Source organism: Lissotriton vulgaris, chromosome 4_2 (genome assembly GCF_964263255.1).
Source record: "Lissotriton vulgaris chromosome 4_2, aLisVul1.2, whole genome shotgun sequence".
Lineage (NCBI taxonomy): Eukaryota > Metazoa > Chordata > Amphibia > Caudata > Salamandridae > Lissotriton > Lissotriton vulgaris.
Genome location: NC_141692.1, coordinates 10,833,323 through 10,850,116, shown reverse-complemented (window position 1 = coordinate 10,850,116; position 16,794 = coordinate 10,833,323). Strand labels below are relative to the sequence as shown.

Genomic DNA, 16,794 nt, shown 5'->3' with positions numbered 1-16,794 from the left:
AGAACAGAGGGCAGTCGGTGTAAAGTGGGGGGTGAGCTCGTGCTCTCCTCCGAGGAAGAGGGGTGGTCTACAGTGGTACAGGGTCGTTTTTGTCCGTCAGGCACGGAAACTAGAGGGGCTAGGTGGCATTCCTTCGAAGTGGCTTAGGGGCATCTAAAACAACTTCCCTGATACATGTGGTATACAAAATAGAGGCTAAATACCGGGATCTTTATCGATTGCTTTACGCTGTACAAAATGAAAAACACGTACAACAAACCTGGACCATTCACATTTGCAATATTTCTGTGTACTATACTTTTTAACCTTTAACTAATCGAGCTGCTTCATTTCACCTGTATTGTACTTATATCGGAAACAGTGTCCATTTATTCGAAACTTACCAATCTAAGCGCTACAACTATGTTTGCTTTTCAAAAACCTTTAATTAAAAATGTTGGCGCACAAATACGGGCCTACAACCACGTGGGCCGGCCACGGAGCAGACTGGAACTGTACATGAGGGGATATTTATTTGTGGAAAAGGTAACGGAGTCGGTGGTCGTTGATTTCATAATAAAAGTACGACAAGTAGTGCGACTATTGCAATAAAATCATATCGAAAATTCATTGTGGGCAAGTACCATAAGTGTTGAAAATTCGAACTCTCAATAATACAGTAATCAATGATGCGTCAGAACTTACTATCAATTCATTGTCCGAACGTTTAATCAGTACCCATCCCCTCCCGCCATGTGCTTAAAAAAACTACATACATATCTCATGACATCAAGGCTGAGCAACCGGAACACAAAAAGGAGTTGCGGGTTTCATTTGTACCGGCGCCATTTTGGGTGAGGTCAGGCGTATCCAAGTATAGTCAAAATGTCTCCACCAACTCGTGGTTGGACCAGAACCTCTTTCGGCAGTCCAAATAGTTTTCGTAAAAGGGCAACAGAAGGGACTGGCGATATGAACCATCAGTCAAAGGGGGGAGGGAGGCACAATCTTTCCTACCGGGTCATACTGGTGTCCCACCGGAACTGATCAAATTGGTAGTCTGCAGGGTTTTGGTCATTCAAACTGAGGCTGGCGCCGGCATGAGAGCACCAACGTCTCGTGGCTACGTCGTGGTCGTTCCGTGGGCGATCATGGCAGTCATTCCCCATCGGGGGGGGCGCCCGCGGGGGTCGGGGGCCCCCGCGGCTCTCGTAGAATCTTCAAAGTCGAGGCGAACGCTTCTGGACGTGGGACTCATTTTCTAGCTGACAAGCGACCGGGCCAACCTTCCGCGCCAGGCCCGCTCCTGCAGGGTCGACCGCCCATTTCATGAACTTGGCTTGTTTGGGCGAAGCGTCGCTGTATCGCAACAGTGGACGAGGCCCCGCTAGGTGAGTGGAGCGCCGCTGCACCGCAAGAGTGGACGAGCCCTTGTTGGGTGAGTGGAGCGTTGGGGGTGCAGCTGGGGGCCTCCACCTGGGGAGGTGGGAGAGGCTCGTTCGCGCCGCCTCTCCCTCCCAGTGCACCCCACGCCGTCTCCCGGCGCAGACATTCGTGATGGCCGGACCAGGCGATAAGAGAGGGGGGTTGGGGGGCCGGAGGCATAAGCAAGACATCCCCCCCGTGGCCTGCAGGGCGCCAGAAGAGGATGGGAGGACCAGTACATTCCGGGCCGACCATCCCACAACTTCTCCGGCCGATGGCGGCCAGCCGGGAGACGCCCTACACGTGTCAAGGCCTCGTCTTCCGGATGGGCGTAACCGTGGACCTGTTGCACTTTGGGAGTTTCGGAATGGGGGTAGGTATCTGCTGACTTGTATCTATCTCATCTTACCGTTATTGGGCGTGGCGGGTGGTGGGACAGACATGTTTGGAGCAGTGAGGGGCGGCGGAGCCTAGCTACCTCGTGGCTGCCGTGATGTCAAGCTTGGCTTCTCTCACCACTTTCATGTTTCTTATTGCGGGCTATTTCTAACATTTCTTATTTCTAGCGAAGTCGAAAACTCATCAGTGGCCTGCTGATTTTGCTCGATTTCTTTTTCCTTCCTTTTCTAGTGTGTTTCATGCTAAAGTTTCTGTTAACAGGATACAGTGATTACTTCGCATTTTTCATATGTCCTTTTTATTAGGAGTGCCCTCCGGTTGAGCCAGATGATCTACCTCTAATAAATGGTCCGGGTGGGACTAGTTTACCAATCAGTGGGGAATAGATAGGTATGACAGATTACAACGGGGGACAAAGGTCCGCATTACCTACCCTTCACTACTTGCAAAGACTAGACAGAATATTTCTATTCCACGTTGTTGGACAGGCCACATGAAGGGCCGCTCTCCCCCGGCCCAACCAGGCCTGAGCCCAGTCCCGCAAGTACCACACACCACCATTGCACGTCCTCCGTCCCCTCAGGGACCCCTGCCCTCGAGCCTGCCGACCTCGAGGGTCCGATCCACTGCCGGCCCACGCGCCCAGCCTGGGGCGCCATCTTGGACACTCCACCACGAGGCCGCCTGGCCCCCGATCGACCTCAACCCTGGGCCTGGCCCGGCCTCAGACATTCCGGCACCACCCTCCACCCAGGAGGTGAGCGGGCTACTTGGCAAGTCAATGGGAGAAAGAGGTGCCGATGGCTCTCCCCCACCAAGTGCCGCTCGCCCATCGCCTCCCCGGGCGCTGGCTCCACCCCCCTGCTGGGTGTCTGGACTCCCCCATCCCGGACCTCCCGACCTCCAAGTGCGAGGGTCCGGACATCAAAGCACGCCAGCCCTATAACTGGGGCAGCTCCAGAGCAGGAAGGCAGTTGTATCTTGGAGTCGAGAGACGTAAAGAGGAACTCATCCTGGACGGACTACTGGCGCTGCCATAGCTCTGTCCTGTGCACCATCGTCCTGCCTGTTGGCGCTGCCACAGCCGTCGTAACCTTCATCCTTCATCGTCGTCGGGATCTGCTGGCGTGGCCGCGGACCGTTGTAACCGTCATCTTCCACCGGGACCTGCAGGCTCCGCCGCGGACCGTCGTCCTTCCTTCATCCATCTCGGGACCTGCTTGGCTCCTCCACGGCCCGATCATCTAGAACGCCGAGCTCGAGGATTGAGAGCTATTTTGTACTCATTGGTAACTAAGACTGTCCCGCTACCCCTTTCCTAAACCAGAGACTAGAACCGAGGGGACCCCTGAGTCCAGACCTCCTTGTATCCATCCTCGTAACCTAAGAATTGCATATAAAGTCTCGTTAACCTTCAACCTTGTGTGGTGTCCGTCTGTGGGGGGGAAGTTACTTATCTGTACAGTCGTTGGAGACGGCTCTCCCTGGAGACCTCTCCCCGTAACCTCGGCCGACCCTCCCGGTCCGTCTAACATTGGTGGCCAGCGGCGCGATCCGAATCACCGCATAAACGTACAGAGAGTAGCTCACCCCACGACGAAGTCACAATGACCACGAAAGAGAGCGGATCAACCGAGAAATTCCAAATGGAGAAATTGGAGGAGTACAACCATCGTGAACTTAAACAATTCTGCATCGAACTGGGTATCGCTACCACCGGACTGAGTACCAAGGACGATTTTAAGCATGCCCTAGAATCTTGGGCAGAAACCGGGGCTGCCGGAACCCCTGATCAAAGCACCGTAGAAAAAACGACCACGGCCCCGGAAGGGCAAAGAACGGGTCTCTCGCAAGGCGAGATCCAGGAAAGAGAAAGGACCCGACTACACGAACTAGAAATGGCCCGACTTAAAATGGACGTTGAACTTAAGTTGGCCGAACAAAAAATCAACTTAGAGCACCTGCGTCTCCGAGAAGAAAGAGAGGAGAAACAGAGACAAAGGGAGCTCGAGGAAAAAAAACTAGCGTACGAACACGAACGAAACCTAGCCGAGATCAACCTACGCAAGCAGAATAAAGAAGCAGGGGTACCCGAGCGACCCCCCACCTCAGGGGCCACAGACAAAAAGGTACACATCCCCAAGGATGTTGTCCGAGAATACTTCAGAGAGGACGACATCCAGCAATGGTTTAAAGCCTATGAAATCGCTATGACTGCACACCGGATCGATAGAAGCGACTGGGGAGCCGGTCTCTGGGGAAGATTCCTCAATGAGGGCCGCGACACCCTACTACAGCTCCCGGACCACCAGATGACCTCCTACGACCATATGAAAGCGGCCCTCCTCACCCGCTATGGTCTCACACCCGAGATGTACCGTCAGAGGTTCCGAGACTGCACCCGCATCCCGGGTACAACTTGGGTGGACTATGTAACATACTTTAGCCGAGCCTTCGAGGGCTGGATCCGAGGAAGCAACGTCACGACCTACGAGCAACTATTTAACCTGATGGTATGGGAGCATCTGTCGAACAATTGCTTCATTGAACTCCGCCAACACCTCCTCGACAGCAAGTTAACGGATCCCCGGCAGCTCGCAGCCGAAGCTGACCGGTGGGAGATCACCAGAGTGGGCCGGAATGGGTCCTACGAACAGAACCGGAACAACAATGGTCAGCACCGACCCAGAGGAGGAGGAGGGGGCCAAGGGCGAGGAAGAGACAACGCCCCGGTCGCCCCCGCTACCAACACCACCCCCCCGGCCAACCGGGGCAGCACCCCAGCGCGACCGGGGTACAGAGCCAATGTCACGTGTCACCGATGTCAACGAGTCGGCCACTATGCGAACGACCCAAACTGCCCGCAGTACCAGAGCCCAAGACCCCGCCAAGTGGCCGCTGCAGCCCTAGGGGAAGAACAGATCTCCGAGGAACAGGAAGAGTACGAACAAGAGCATCAAGAGTGGGAGCCAGCCGCCATGACTCTAGCCTGCTTAGGGGGGAAAGACATGGTCCCGCGGGTCCCCCTACCCGCTAACACCCAGAAGTACAGCCAATGGGTGAGCATCAATGGACACCAGGCCGAAGCCCTTCGTGACACCGGGGCCAGTGTAACAGCCGTCCGCTGTCACCTGGTGGCCCCAGAACAGTATCTACCGAACATTCTCTGCCCTGTACGATCAGCCGATAACTCGGAGAGCCTGTGTCGGATGGCCTGCGTCCCCTTCGAATGGGGGGGGGTCTCCGGCATGTTGAAAGTGACGGTCCGAGACGATGCCCCCGTAGACTGCCTCCTGGGCAATGACCTGGAAAGCTCTCCGTGGGCCGCCGTGGAGCGAAAGGAACACCTGGGGATGTTGGGCGTCCCCGACTGGGCGTGCGTCACCACCCGTTCCATGGCCGCCCGTGCCAACCACCAGCCAGAAGAACCCGAATGGCCGGCGCCACCGCCTCCGGTCGCCCCGGCCGAAAACACCGACCGTAACATTCCCGCCGAACCAGCTCAACCCACCGACCTCGCTAACCTCGACCAGTGGCCTCAAGAAGGGGGGCCCACGCAAGAACAATTTCGCAAAGAACAGAAGACCTGTCCCTCCCTCGAGGGACTCCGCCAGCAAGCGCTCGCCCAAAGCGCAGGGGATACCCCCGGAACTCATTGGGTCTACTGGGACAATGATCTGCTGTACAGCGAGCAAAGAATCGCCGAGCTGGGGAGCAACCGAGTACTAGTGGTACCCCTCCGTTTCAGAGACTTCCTGTTAAACCTGGCCCACGATGTCCCCCTGGCAGGACATCTGGGACAAGATAAAACCTACAGTCGCCTAGTGACCCACTTCTTCTGGCCCAAAATGAGAAACGATGTGCACCAGCATTGCCGATCTTGCCCCACGTGCCAAGCCAGTGGGAAGAGCGGCCGCAAACTAAAGGCTCCCCTGCAACCTTTTCCCGTGGTCACTACCCCGTTTGAGAGAGTCAGAATAGACATTGTGGGGCCCTTGGACCCACGCACAAAACAAGGCCATCGATTCATCCTGGTGCTAGTGGACCACGCCACCCGCTACCCTGAGGCTGTTCCTCTGCGAACTGTGACAGCCCCGGTGGTCGGCCGGGCCCTGATGGGGATCTTCTCCCGTGTGGGCTTCCCCCGAGAAGTCGTCAGCGACAGAGGCACGAACTTTATTTCCAAATACATGAAGTCCCTCTGGCAACAGTGCGGGGTCACCTACAGATTCACAACCCCCTATCACCCTCAAGGGAACGGACTCGTTGAGCGGTTCAACCGCACGCTAAAGGGAATGATCGGGGGGTTGGAAGAGCCCCTCCGTCGCCAGTGGGATGTGCTGCTGCCGTGCCTCCTCTTCGCATATCGAGAAGTCCCCCAGAAATCCCTGGGCTTCAGCCCATTTGAACTGCTATATGGACACCCAGTGCGAGGGCCGCTCAGTCTCGTCAAAGAAGGCTGGGAGATGCCTCCGCTAAAGAACCCTCCAGATGTCTTCCGGTACCTCCTCACCCTCCGCAACCAGACCCGGCGGTTCAGAGAACTAGCGAAGGCCAACCTAGAGGCCAGTCAAGAGGACATGAAAAAATGGTATGACCAGAATGCCTCATCCATTGAATTCGAACCGGGCCAACAGGTATGGGTGATGTCCCCCACTGAGCCATGCGCCCTGCAAGACAAATGGACGGGGCCCTTCAAAGTAATAGAGCGCAAGGGGCCTGCCACTTATCTCATCGACATGGAATCCTCCCGGAACCCTCTCCGGGTCCTCCACGCTAACAGACTAAAGCCCCACTTTGTGCGAACAGAGCTCAGCCTCCTGATGGCCACAGACACTGGGGTTGAAGAAGACTCCGAGCCTCTCCCTGACCTCCTACGGACTCAAGAGCAAGACGGCTCCGTGGATGGGGTCCGGCTCTCAGAGGCCCTCACCAGAGAACAACGCCAGGAGTGTCAAGCCCTCCTATCACAGTTCGCCAGCCTGTTCTCCCTCACCCCGGGTGTCACTTCCTGGTGTGTGCACGATGTGGATACCGGGGACAGCCCCCCTATCCGCCACCGGGCCTACCGCGTGCCAGACCGGGTACGGGCCTGCATCCAGGAAGAAATAGCCAAGATGCTCACGATCGGGGTCATCGAGCCCTCAGACAGTCCCTGGGCCAGCCCTGTCGTACTGGTCCCCAAAGCAGCTGCCCCCGGCACCACACCCGAACTCCGGTTCTGCGTCGACTACCGGGGCTTGAATGCGGTCACCAGAACAGACGCGCACCCCATCCCCCGGGCAGATGAACTAGTCGACCGAATGGGAGCTGCCCGCTACCTCAGCATCTTCGACTTGACAGCAGGCTATTGGCAGATCGGCCTCACACCCCGGGCGCAAGAACGTTCTGCCTTCTCCACCCCCGATGGCCATTACCATTTCACGGTCATGCCCTTCGGCATGAAGAATGCCCCAGCAACATTCCAACGGCTCGTCAATCAGGTCCTGGCGGGGCTCGAAGGATTCAGCGCCGCCTACCTAGACGACATCGCTGTATACAGCCACCATTGGACCGAGCACCTCCACCACCTCCGAGCAGTGCTGCAAGCCCTTCAGCGAGCTGGCCTCACGATCAAGGCCAGCAAGTGTCAAATTGGGCAAGGGTCTGTAACCTACCTCGGACACCAGGTGGGAAGCGGCCTAGTGGCCCCGCTACAGCTGAAAATTGCCGCCATCCAGGCCTGGCAGCCCCCCATCACCCAAACCGAGGTACGAGCCTTCCTGGGCCTCACGGGCTACTACCGAAGGTTCGTAAAAGACTATGGTACCATAGTGGGGCCCCTCACAGAACTCACGTCAAAGAACCAGCCCAAGAAAGTCACCTGGACCCCAGAGTGTCAAACTGCATTTGAACAATTAAAGGCCGCCATGTGTTCCGCCCCTGTGCTCCAGGCCCCAGACTACAGCCGGGAGTTCGTCGTCCAGACGGACGCCTCCGACCAGGGCATTGGGGCAGTCCTGTCTCAAGTGAACACCGAAGGCCTTGATCAACCGGTGGCCTTCATCAGCCGGAGACTCCTACCACGGGAGCAACGCTGGAGCACCCTAGAGAGGGAAGCCTTCGCTGTGGTATGGGCCCTCAAGAAGCTCCGGCCCTACCTTTTCGGCACCCACTTTCGGGTGCAGACCGACCACCGACCCCTGCAATGGCTGATGCATATGCGGGGGGAGAACCCAAAGTTGCTACGCTGGTCCATCTCCTTGCAAGGTATGGACTTCACAGTCGAACACCGGCCTGGGCCAGATCACGCCAACGCGGATGGCCTGTCCCGGTTTTTCCGCCTCGACGAGGAGAGTCCCCAAGAGGATGGGTAACTCTCCCCGCCTTCAGCTGGGGGGGACGCATGTTGGACAGGCCACATGAAGGGCCGCTCTCCCCCGGCCCAACCAGGCCTGAGCCCAGTCCCGCAAGTACCACACACCACCATTGCACGTCCTCCGTCCCCTCAGGGACCCCTGCCCTCGAGCCTGCCGACCTCGAGGGTCCGATCCACTGCCGGCCCACGCGCCCAGCCTGGGGCGCCATCTTGGACACTCCACCACGAGGCCGCCTGGCCCCCGATCGACCTCAACCCTGGGCCTGGCCCGGCCTCAGACATTCCGGCACCACCCTCCACCCAGGAGGTGAGCGGGCTACTTGGCAAGTCAATGGGAGAAAGAGGTGCCGATGGCTCTCCCCCACCAAGTGCCGCTCGCCCATCGCCTCCCCGGGCGCTGGCTCCACCCCCCTGCTGGGTGTCTGGACTCCCCCATCCCGGACCTCCCGACCTCCAAGTGCGAGGGTCCGGACATCAAAGCACGCCAGCCCTATAACTGGGGCAGCTCCAGAGCAGGAAGGCAGTTGTATCTTGGAGTCGAGAGACGTAAAGAGGAACTCATCCTGGACGGACTACTGGCGCTGCCATAGCTCTGTCCTGTGCACCATCGTCCTGCCTGTTGGCGCTGCCACAGCCGTCGTAACCTTCATCCTTCATCGTCGTCGGGATCTGCTGGCGTGGCCGCGGACCGTTGTAACCGTCATCTTCCACCGGGACCTGCAGGCTCCGCCGCGGACCGTCGTCCTTCCTTCATCCATCTCGGGACCTGCTTGGCTCCTCCACGGCCCGATCATCTAGAACGCCGAGCTCGAGGATTGAGAGCTATTTTGTACTCATTGGTAACTAAGACTGTCCCGCTACCCCTTTCCTAAACCAGAGACTAGAACCGAGGGGACCCCTGAGTCCAGACCTCCTTGTATCCATCCTCGTAACCTAAGAATTGCATATAAAGTCTCGTTAACCTTCAACCTTGTGTGGTGTCCGTCTGTGGGGGGGAAGTTACTTATCTGTACAGTCGTTGGAGACGGCTCTCCCTGGAGACCTCTCCCCGTAACCTCGGCCGACCCTCCCGGTCCGTCTAACACACGTTATTTGCAAACAGAGAATACCTCAAAAGAACTATTCCTTGAACAATAAATGTCCAGACAATCAATCAATCAGTGGGGAGAAAAAGAGGCATGACGGATTACAACGGGGGACAAAAGTCCGCATTACCTATCCTTCGCTATCTGCAAAGGGAGACAGAATATTCCTATTCTTCTCTGTTTGTAGACAGGGAATATCTCAAAAGAGCGATAATCGATAAAAATTGATAACAAACAATCAGCGAGGAAAAAGATAGGCATGACGGATTACAACGGGGGACAAAAGTCTGCATTACCTACCCTTCACTATCTGCAAAGGGAGACAGAATATTCCTATTCTTCCCCGTTTGTAGACAGCGAATATCTCAAAGAGCAACAGAGCAACCAATCAATCAGTGGGGAGAAAAATAGGCATGACGGATTACAACGGGGGACAAAAGTCCGCATTACCTATCCTTCACTATTTGCAAAGAGAGAGGAACGTTCCTATTCGTCGCTGTTTGCAAACAGAGAATGTCTCAAAGAGAACCAATACTTCAAGTAGCAACCAAGGCTAAATGAACCAATCAATGAACAATACCAGTATTTAAATACCGATTCCAATACAAACAATCAATCAATCAATCAGATGGATAAAGCCATCCTACCAATCAGACGTAAAGACGTCCTACTTAACCTTACCCGGACCGGACCGTGTGGGCAATTCTTCACCTTCCCCTTTCCAGCGCCCGATCGTTCTCTTACTCCATGTTTTTACCGCAGCATTCCTGTGGGATTCCAGTCAGGACAGTAGGTCGCTTGAGAGAGGTCCGTTCGGAATCGGTGAAGTTCATTCAATCGGCAACCGGACGAGGGTCCTCTCAAGGCAGGTATACTCCAATCGTTTAGATGTTCACCCCATCATCTGGACCTCTCTTACCGGACCTTATGTCGCTGATGGACCCCGCGTTGGGACGCCAATTGAGGAAAAGCAGCTCAAATTGCAACCGATGCCCAGGCTGCTGGCACAAGACGCCTCTTTGTTCCCATCTTGAACTGTTACCAAATAAAGAGACGGGCGCTGGCAGCAGGGGCGCAAGAACAGGGTTTTATTTCTCATGAGGAGAGCCTGTCATTTCGGACACACACACAGTGTCTTCAAGAGGTGCTCTAACAAGTTTCTCTGAGGCTTCGTCTTTTATACACAGATTTACGATGCACAAACATTCCTTATTGCAATAAAGACACTTTGAAGTACGAAAAGGCATGTTTGGAATCCCAGCTTCAGGCCTATTCCCATACCCGTCGCTCAGATGTCGCTCCCCCTCCCAAATGTAACAAGTGATTGTAATCTTGCATCCGGACATTCCAACAGGACACGAGGGCAAGAGGGGATGGTCAGATCAAAGGCTGGGCAGGCAATAAGATCGGGCACTTCGTCGGTTGGTGTATCACGTTTTGCTACACTGGGCCAAAAGAGGGGGGGGGGACATCCACGAGGCTTGGTTTTATGACTTGGAACCGGGTCGAGAGGCCAGGTGTGGCCAGGGGGAATCGTCAGAAGAGGGGAAGGGTGTTCCTGGGAGGAATGCAGGGGGTGTGGGTCAGGCAGGGGTGTCACTTTTAGAGCAGGGTCGCGCAGAGTGAGAGGGTTTTATGGCCTGGGATTTAACAAACGGGCAGGGAGGCCATGGTGCCTAAAATGGCTGTCGTGTACATGCATGCAGGGGCCTACGCTGGCAGGATGATGCGGTCAATGCTTCGCGGTATCCGTTCTGCTTACAGCGAGGGGTATAGTGAACACGAATGAACGCCGCTTATGTACATATACATTGTCATTTTCCACACTCACTGCCCCCCCACCTAACACGATCCGTGCGGGTCGGTTCCCCGGTGCTGGCTTCTTCCACTGGCACTAACTCGGGGGAGCAAGCGAGGCTATCAAACCTAAAGCAGGCAGCAACTCTGGACCTGGCTCAGCCGGTCAACCGCAGCGGGAAGTAGGGGAGCCTCGCTAGGATCGCTGGCCATCCTCACCTAACACACCCTGTGCCTATGCCCGGCCAAGGTGCTATACGGGTGCCGGCCGGTGCTGAGCTTGACCAGGCTGGAAGCCAGCGGGGCTCGGAAGCTCCCTGGCTAGACATCCGGCTCCCGAGCAAATCGCCGAGTAGCCTGAAAACCCATCTCACCTCTGCCTCCATTGAGGTCCCTCACAGCCAACATGCTGGCTTGAATAACGCCGAGGGCATCAAGTGGTCGGGATAACGCCAACAGATGGAATGCGGGGCAGAGGTTGATAAAAGGGGGGGAGCACTAACCTTGCTTCAAATCGCCAGGCACAACCATGCCACGACAATCAGATGGCGTGTCCCGCGAGGTAGCGGCCGCGTGTGTCCGGTGCAATGACAAAGAGGTCGTCAGCGGGGTGATGGGAACATATATACCCCTCACCCCCCCTCGCGCACCGGACATGATGCGGCACTGCCCGCGCCCAGGAGGGGACTCCCCGAGAGTCCCTTACCCCTTTAGGAGGAAAGGGGGGGTGGAATGCCCGATGGCACTAGAGGGCTGCCATCTTGAGTGGCCTCATGCGGCGGCCTCGGGCAGCCGCAATTAGCAGGCAGACAGAATGACAGTGGGCGGGTGGGGGTGCTCTTGTGCTCCAGGAGGAGTGCGAGGCGGCCCCATCAGGGAGGTGAGGCTTCTCGCAGGGGAGCAGTTCTGCTCCCTGTGATGGCCAAAATTACGGACAAAATGCGTCAGTAAAAGGGATCCTCACGGACAAATGACGTGAGGTCCCAATTACGGACGCTCCGTGAAATTTACGGACGGTTAGTCACCCTAAAAAGTGCAGCAAGTAAGTGCCCTATTTGGCATCAAGTTTTATGTGCAATCAGCAGTGTGCACCAAATGTGAATCTACCAAAAAACACCTTTTCTGCCTTCACTCCAACTAACTACTCCCCAGTCGGCCGTCTGTTTCCTTTATATATTGTCTCTGGTGTTTTCTGCCCGTTACCTGCCATTCTCTATGTCCCATATTCCTCTGCACCACCCCTTCACCGTGGCCCCGTTGGACTGTATCTCCTGTCCGTCTCCATTTGGTCCTCTTTAATCTCTCTGTTCTGGGCTCCCTAACTCTCTTCCTGTGACCCTTTTCCCTCTCTCCCCATGCCCTAGTACATTGTTCCCTGTGCCCCATTTGCCCGGTATCCTTAACTTTCCTCTCCTCCCCATGTTTCCCTTTCAATGCCTATGCCCACTCAGCCCACTCTCTCTCTGTCTCCAGTCTTTCCGTCTGTCCCTTTGCCTGCCTAACCTGTGCCATCTTTGCCCTGTCTCCCTCTCCATCCTTACCATCTCTCTGGTCCTTTGGCCTCTCTTTCAATATTCCTGTGCCCTCTCCCTGTGACCACTTGCCACCTTCCTGAGCCCCTTCACCAGGTAGCCCCTAGCCTGGGCTCTTCCATTGCTCCTTTATTTTGGCCCCTTTGCCCACAGCCCCTGTTCTCTCCTTGTGCCCCTTCAGCTGGCTGTCTTTCCTTGCCCTCTTGTTCTCTTAGGCTCCGTTCCATCTCCTTGTGTTCCCTTTGTTTCTTGGGCCCAGTTACCCTGTATCTTCCTTTTCCCTACACCCCCCATACCCCCATTCTCTCTTAGGCCCCTCATCCTTTCTCTCTGCCTCTGTGTTCTTGTCTATGCTCCTGATTCTGTCTGTGCCTTCTTTATCTTGTCTCATTCTTAGTCTCTACGTCCTCTCCCTGTGCCTTATTTGGCCTATGTGTCCCTTGTTTTCCCAAGATGCCTTTCTCTCTCCCCCTCCCCCCACGTCTGTCGTATGCCCCCTGGCCTTTGTCTACGCCCCTTGCTCTCTTCTCAATGCTCTGTTGCTGTCTGTGCTCCTTTTACCCTCTCTCGCTCCCTTAGCATGCACGTTTCTCCCTATGCCTTTTGCCCTCTCCTTGTGCCACCTTTGTCCCGTCTCTCCCAATGACTCTTAAACCCCCCACCCACTAGTGCCCCCTCTTTTTGTCCCCTCTGTGCTCCGACTTGGTCACTTTCCCCTCTCACGGTGCCTGTTCTGCCCCATCAGCGCATCGCAGCGCTAGTAAACACTGTGCCTGCCCTTTCTTTCCCCAGGCCCCTCACCAACCCTATTTTCTTAAAGGTGTTTCCTACAGACGCAAAGCAAAGGTCTTGCTTTACTCAATCTGCCCACTGAGAACATGACCCAAGGGAGTTGGTACCCACAGCACAGCGGGAATATATCCTCTTTGCAACCCATTGCACATCGCTAGATATTTCAGTGCGTACAGCAGTATTAGCAAAGACAAATCAGGCAACATTAAATGCAAAGAAAACCAAGAAAGGAACTAACCACAGCTGTTCTCAATGTGACCATCCAGTGAAAAGCAACAGCTTAGAAAGGTCCCTAAACCCCTAGTCACAGCCACTCACCCAGTGAGGACCCACACACTCTCGCACAGGTATATCCACCAACAAGCAGTTGTTTAGAGTTGTGCAAGTGACTTACACAGAAAGTAATATTTACATATACATAGATAGTAAAAGTGAAATTAAGATAAATATTATAACACCTTAGAATAATGGCCAGTAACTGACAGTGGCCACAAGAATATAAACCTACACTTCTAGAATGTACTGTAGGTAGCCACGACACCGGCTATCAATACATTAGCAACTCTAGCCCCTCGTTATAACTCACAATATGACGGGGAATAGATGCTGAATACACTGGATATACACTACAGCATAAATCCATTACAAAATGACCAGAGGGGCTAGTCAGAGGCAAACTAAATGTTCAAAATGTGCATATCCCTCAGATAACGTTGAGCAACACAGGACAAATACAGAGGCTCAGCCAATAGCACTCGCCTTTGAGACCTTATATGTGTTTAGTCATGCAACACTTGATGTTATTGCACCAAGGATATGGTGCTGCATGACTGAACACTTATAAGGTCCCAAAGGCGAGACCTATTGGCTATGCCAATGCTTGTTAGGTTTTGCATAGAGTTGCAGCGTAAGTGTTTCTCGCTTTGCTGAGGCATGCAGGATACACTATAGTAGGAGGAAGCTCCGCCCACTTTCTGTCCATAATTTTGATTGGCTTCAATGATAAATTTTGCTTTTTGATTGGTTTTGGCTGGTTAGTCCTGCCTCCTGGCGGCTAGGTCGCCATTTTTAGCTAAGATACCAAAGGCGAGACCGTTACTGAATGGGTGGACGCTCCTTTGCGCTCCAAGCAGCTCAACAATGGAACAAACTTCCCCCTGCTCTGAGACTGGAGAGCAGTGAATTGCGGTTTAGGGCCATGCTTAAAACACATCTATACACTGCATAGATCCTGGGCTCCTATGCTGTTTCAATGTTAGCTTCAGCGCGGGGACATGCCGTGATGGCGTTACTGAGCGCTCTATAAGCTCTTTATTATTATTATTGCATTGCAAATGCTTGTTTTGAGATTGTGGTCACCGCAATCCAAGGTCTCAGTGTGAGGGCGAGACAGGGGGGTCTCATCACTGCGGGGTCCTTTAAGGTCACCATTGGGGGGGGGGGGGGGGGGGGGTCAGTGAGTGCAGTGAAGCTCCAGACCCGCGGGAGCTGCTCTTCCGACCTGTTCTCGCCTCCTCCACTAGAGGGGGCTCCAGGGGGGAGGGGCGACATTGTTTGTTCTGTCAGTTATTGATTCTCTCCCCCTTTTCTCTCCACAGGTCTTGAGCTGCGTCTGGTCCTCGTCGGCGGCGACGGAGTCGGGAAGAGCAGCACCGGGAACAGCCTCCTGGGGAGAGAGGAGTTTAAGACCGGAGGCCCACGAGGGACCAGCCAGTGCCAGAGGGGGGAGGGGCAGTGGGGGGGCCGGCCCCTGGTGCTGGTGGACACCCCGGGCCTCCTCCTCTCCCCCTGGTTCCCCTCAGAGCGGCTCTCCTCGGAGATGGAGCGGTGCGCATGGCTCTCCGCCCCCGGCCCCCACGCCCTCCTCCTGGTGATCCGGCTCTGGTGGTTCACCCTGAGGGAGCGGGGAACCGCGCAGAGGATCCGGTGCCTCTTCGGGGCGGAGGCGCTACAGAGCACGGTGCTCGTGTTTACAGGGACGGAGCAGCTGCGGAGGGGGGGGGGGGAACTATAGACACCTTTGTCCGTGACTCCAGGGACGAGGCTCTTAAAGCTCTGGTGCAGCTCTGCGGGGGGCGGATCTGCGCCCTCAACAACCGCGCGACGGGGGCGGAGAAGGAGGGGCAGGTGCGGGGGCTCATGCAGGTGATAGACAAGATGGTGGAAGGGAATGGGGGCAGCTATCTCAGGCTGGGGCAGGATTGAAGATTCAAGGCCCTATAGGGCTGGGGGGGGGAGTCGAGGCTAATATCACCCTCGGGGTTTAGAGGTAATCGGAAATGACGTCACTTCAAGTTGACCGACGCAACCCCCACCAGGGCCCAGGAACCACTGAACACTGGACACCTGCGGAAGAACACTCATCCAATCTGCTATAGATCACATATACCTGTTAGGAACACGTTCATTTCGTATTTAGTGATTCTTTCTCAACTGCTGTGAGACCAACTCTCACTGTCTCTCTCTCTCCTCCACTCAGTCATAATCACTCTCAATGTCAAATACTCTCCCCCACTCACTCATTCTTCCTTTCAATCGTTAGCCGTTTCACAATCTTCAAATCCAAACTGAATTAGTGGCCTGGACTCCAGAGGGTGGACCCAGTGCAGAGCCCGGGCCACTAACACCAGCCTCTTCCCCAGCTCTGGAGCATAAACAAGCTACCGACCCCCAGGCAGGCGCCCTCCCTCACAGAGAGGAAAGAATAGGCTAGAGAGGGAAGTGCCACCTGTCTCCCCTCCAGATGTGAGAGGGTTGGGAGTATTATGGGCGGGGCCACTGGATTGTGCAGCCGGGGACAACTAAATATGTGGCAAGAAGAGGCACGTTTTGTGACCGTTTGTGGTATATTTTCTGATACTATTACTCTATAATCTATCTATGCAAATATGTCACCTCTTTAGTACCAGTTTAACACCCGATCACAGCGATAAACAAGTGAAACATGACCAGTTTGGGAACAGCTTTCCCCTGCTCAGGAACATATACTCCACCCTTTTAGTGATTTTTGATCTGCTTGAGCTACAAATAATTATGTTTGTAAACATATGCAGACTATGCGGCTGATTAAGGATTATGTGGCAAATGCGGCAAATCCGTAGTTGGACAGAAAACACCACAACAGTGGCTATGATACTGAGTCACTCTTAACTCAAACCCAGTCTTCCACCCCAGCAGGCCGTCCGACCAGCTTTGGCAGGGGATTCTCTGCTCCTGCCAGGTCCAGTGTCAGATTCTGCTCTGCACCGAGTGTACACGGACCAGTGTGAACAACACAGCCCAGGCTCCCAAACCGCATAACACTTGTATCATGTGTCATCTTCCTACTGAGCCGAGACCTCAAACCTGTCTCCCCCCCTGCATGTGAGGTTTGTGACCCATCCACCCCCAGAGACCCAGCAGCACCAATGCTTCCCACCCCAGCCTG

The 16,794-nt window shown here is 55.0% G+C and overlaps 1 pseudogene; it reads left to right on the top strand.

Moving 5' to 3' along the window:
• Window positions 1-15,572, top strand: part of LOC147718122 (GTPase IMAP family member 1-like) — a 157,670-nt pseudogene extending 142,098 nt beyond the window's left edge.
• The last annotated feature ends 1,222 nt before the right edge of the window (window positions 15,573-16,794 follow it).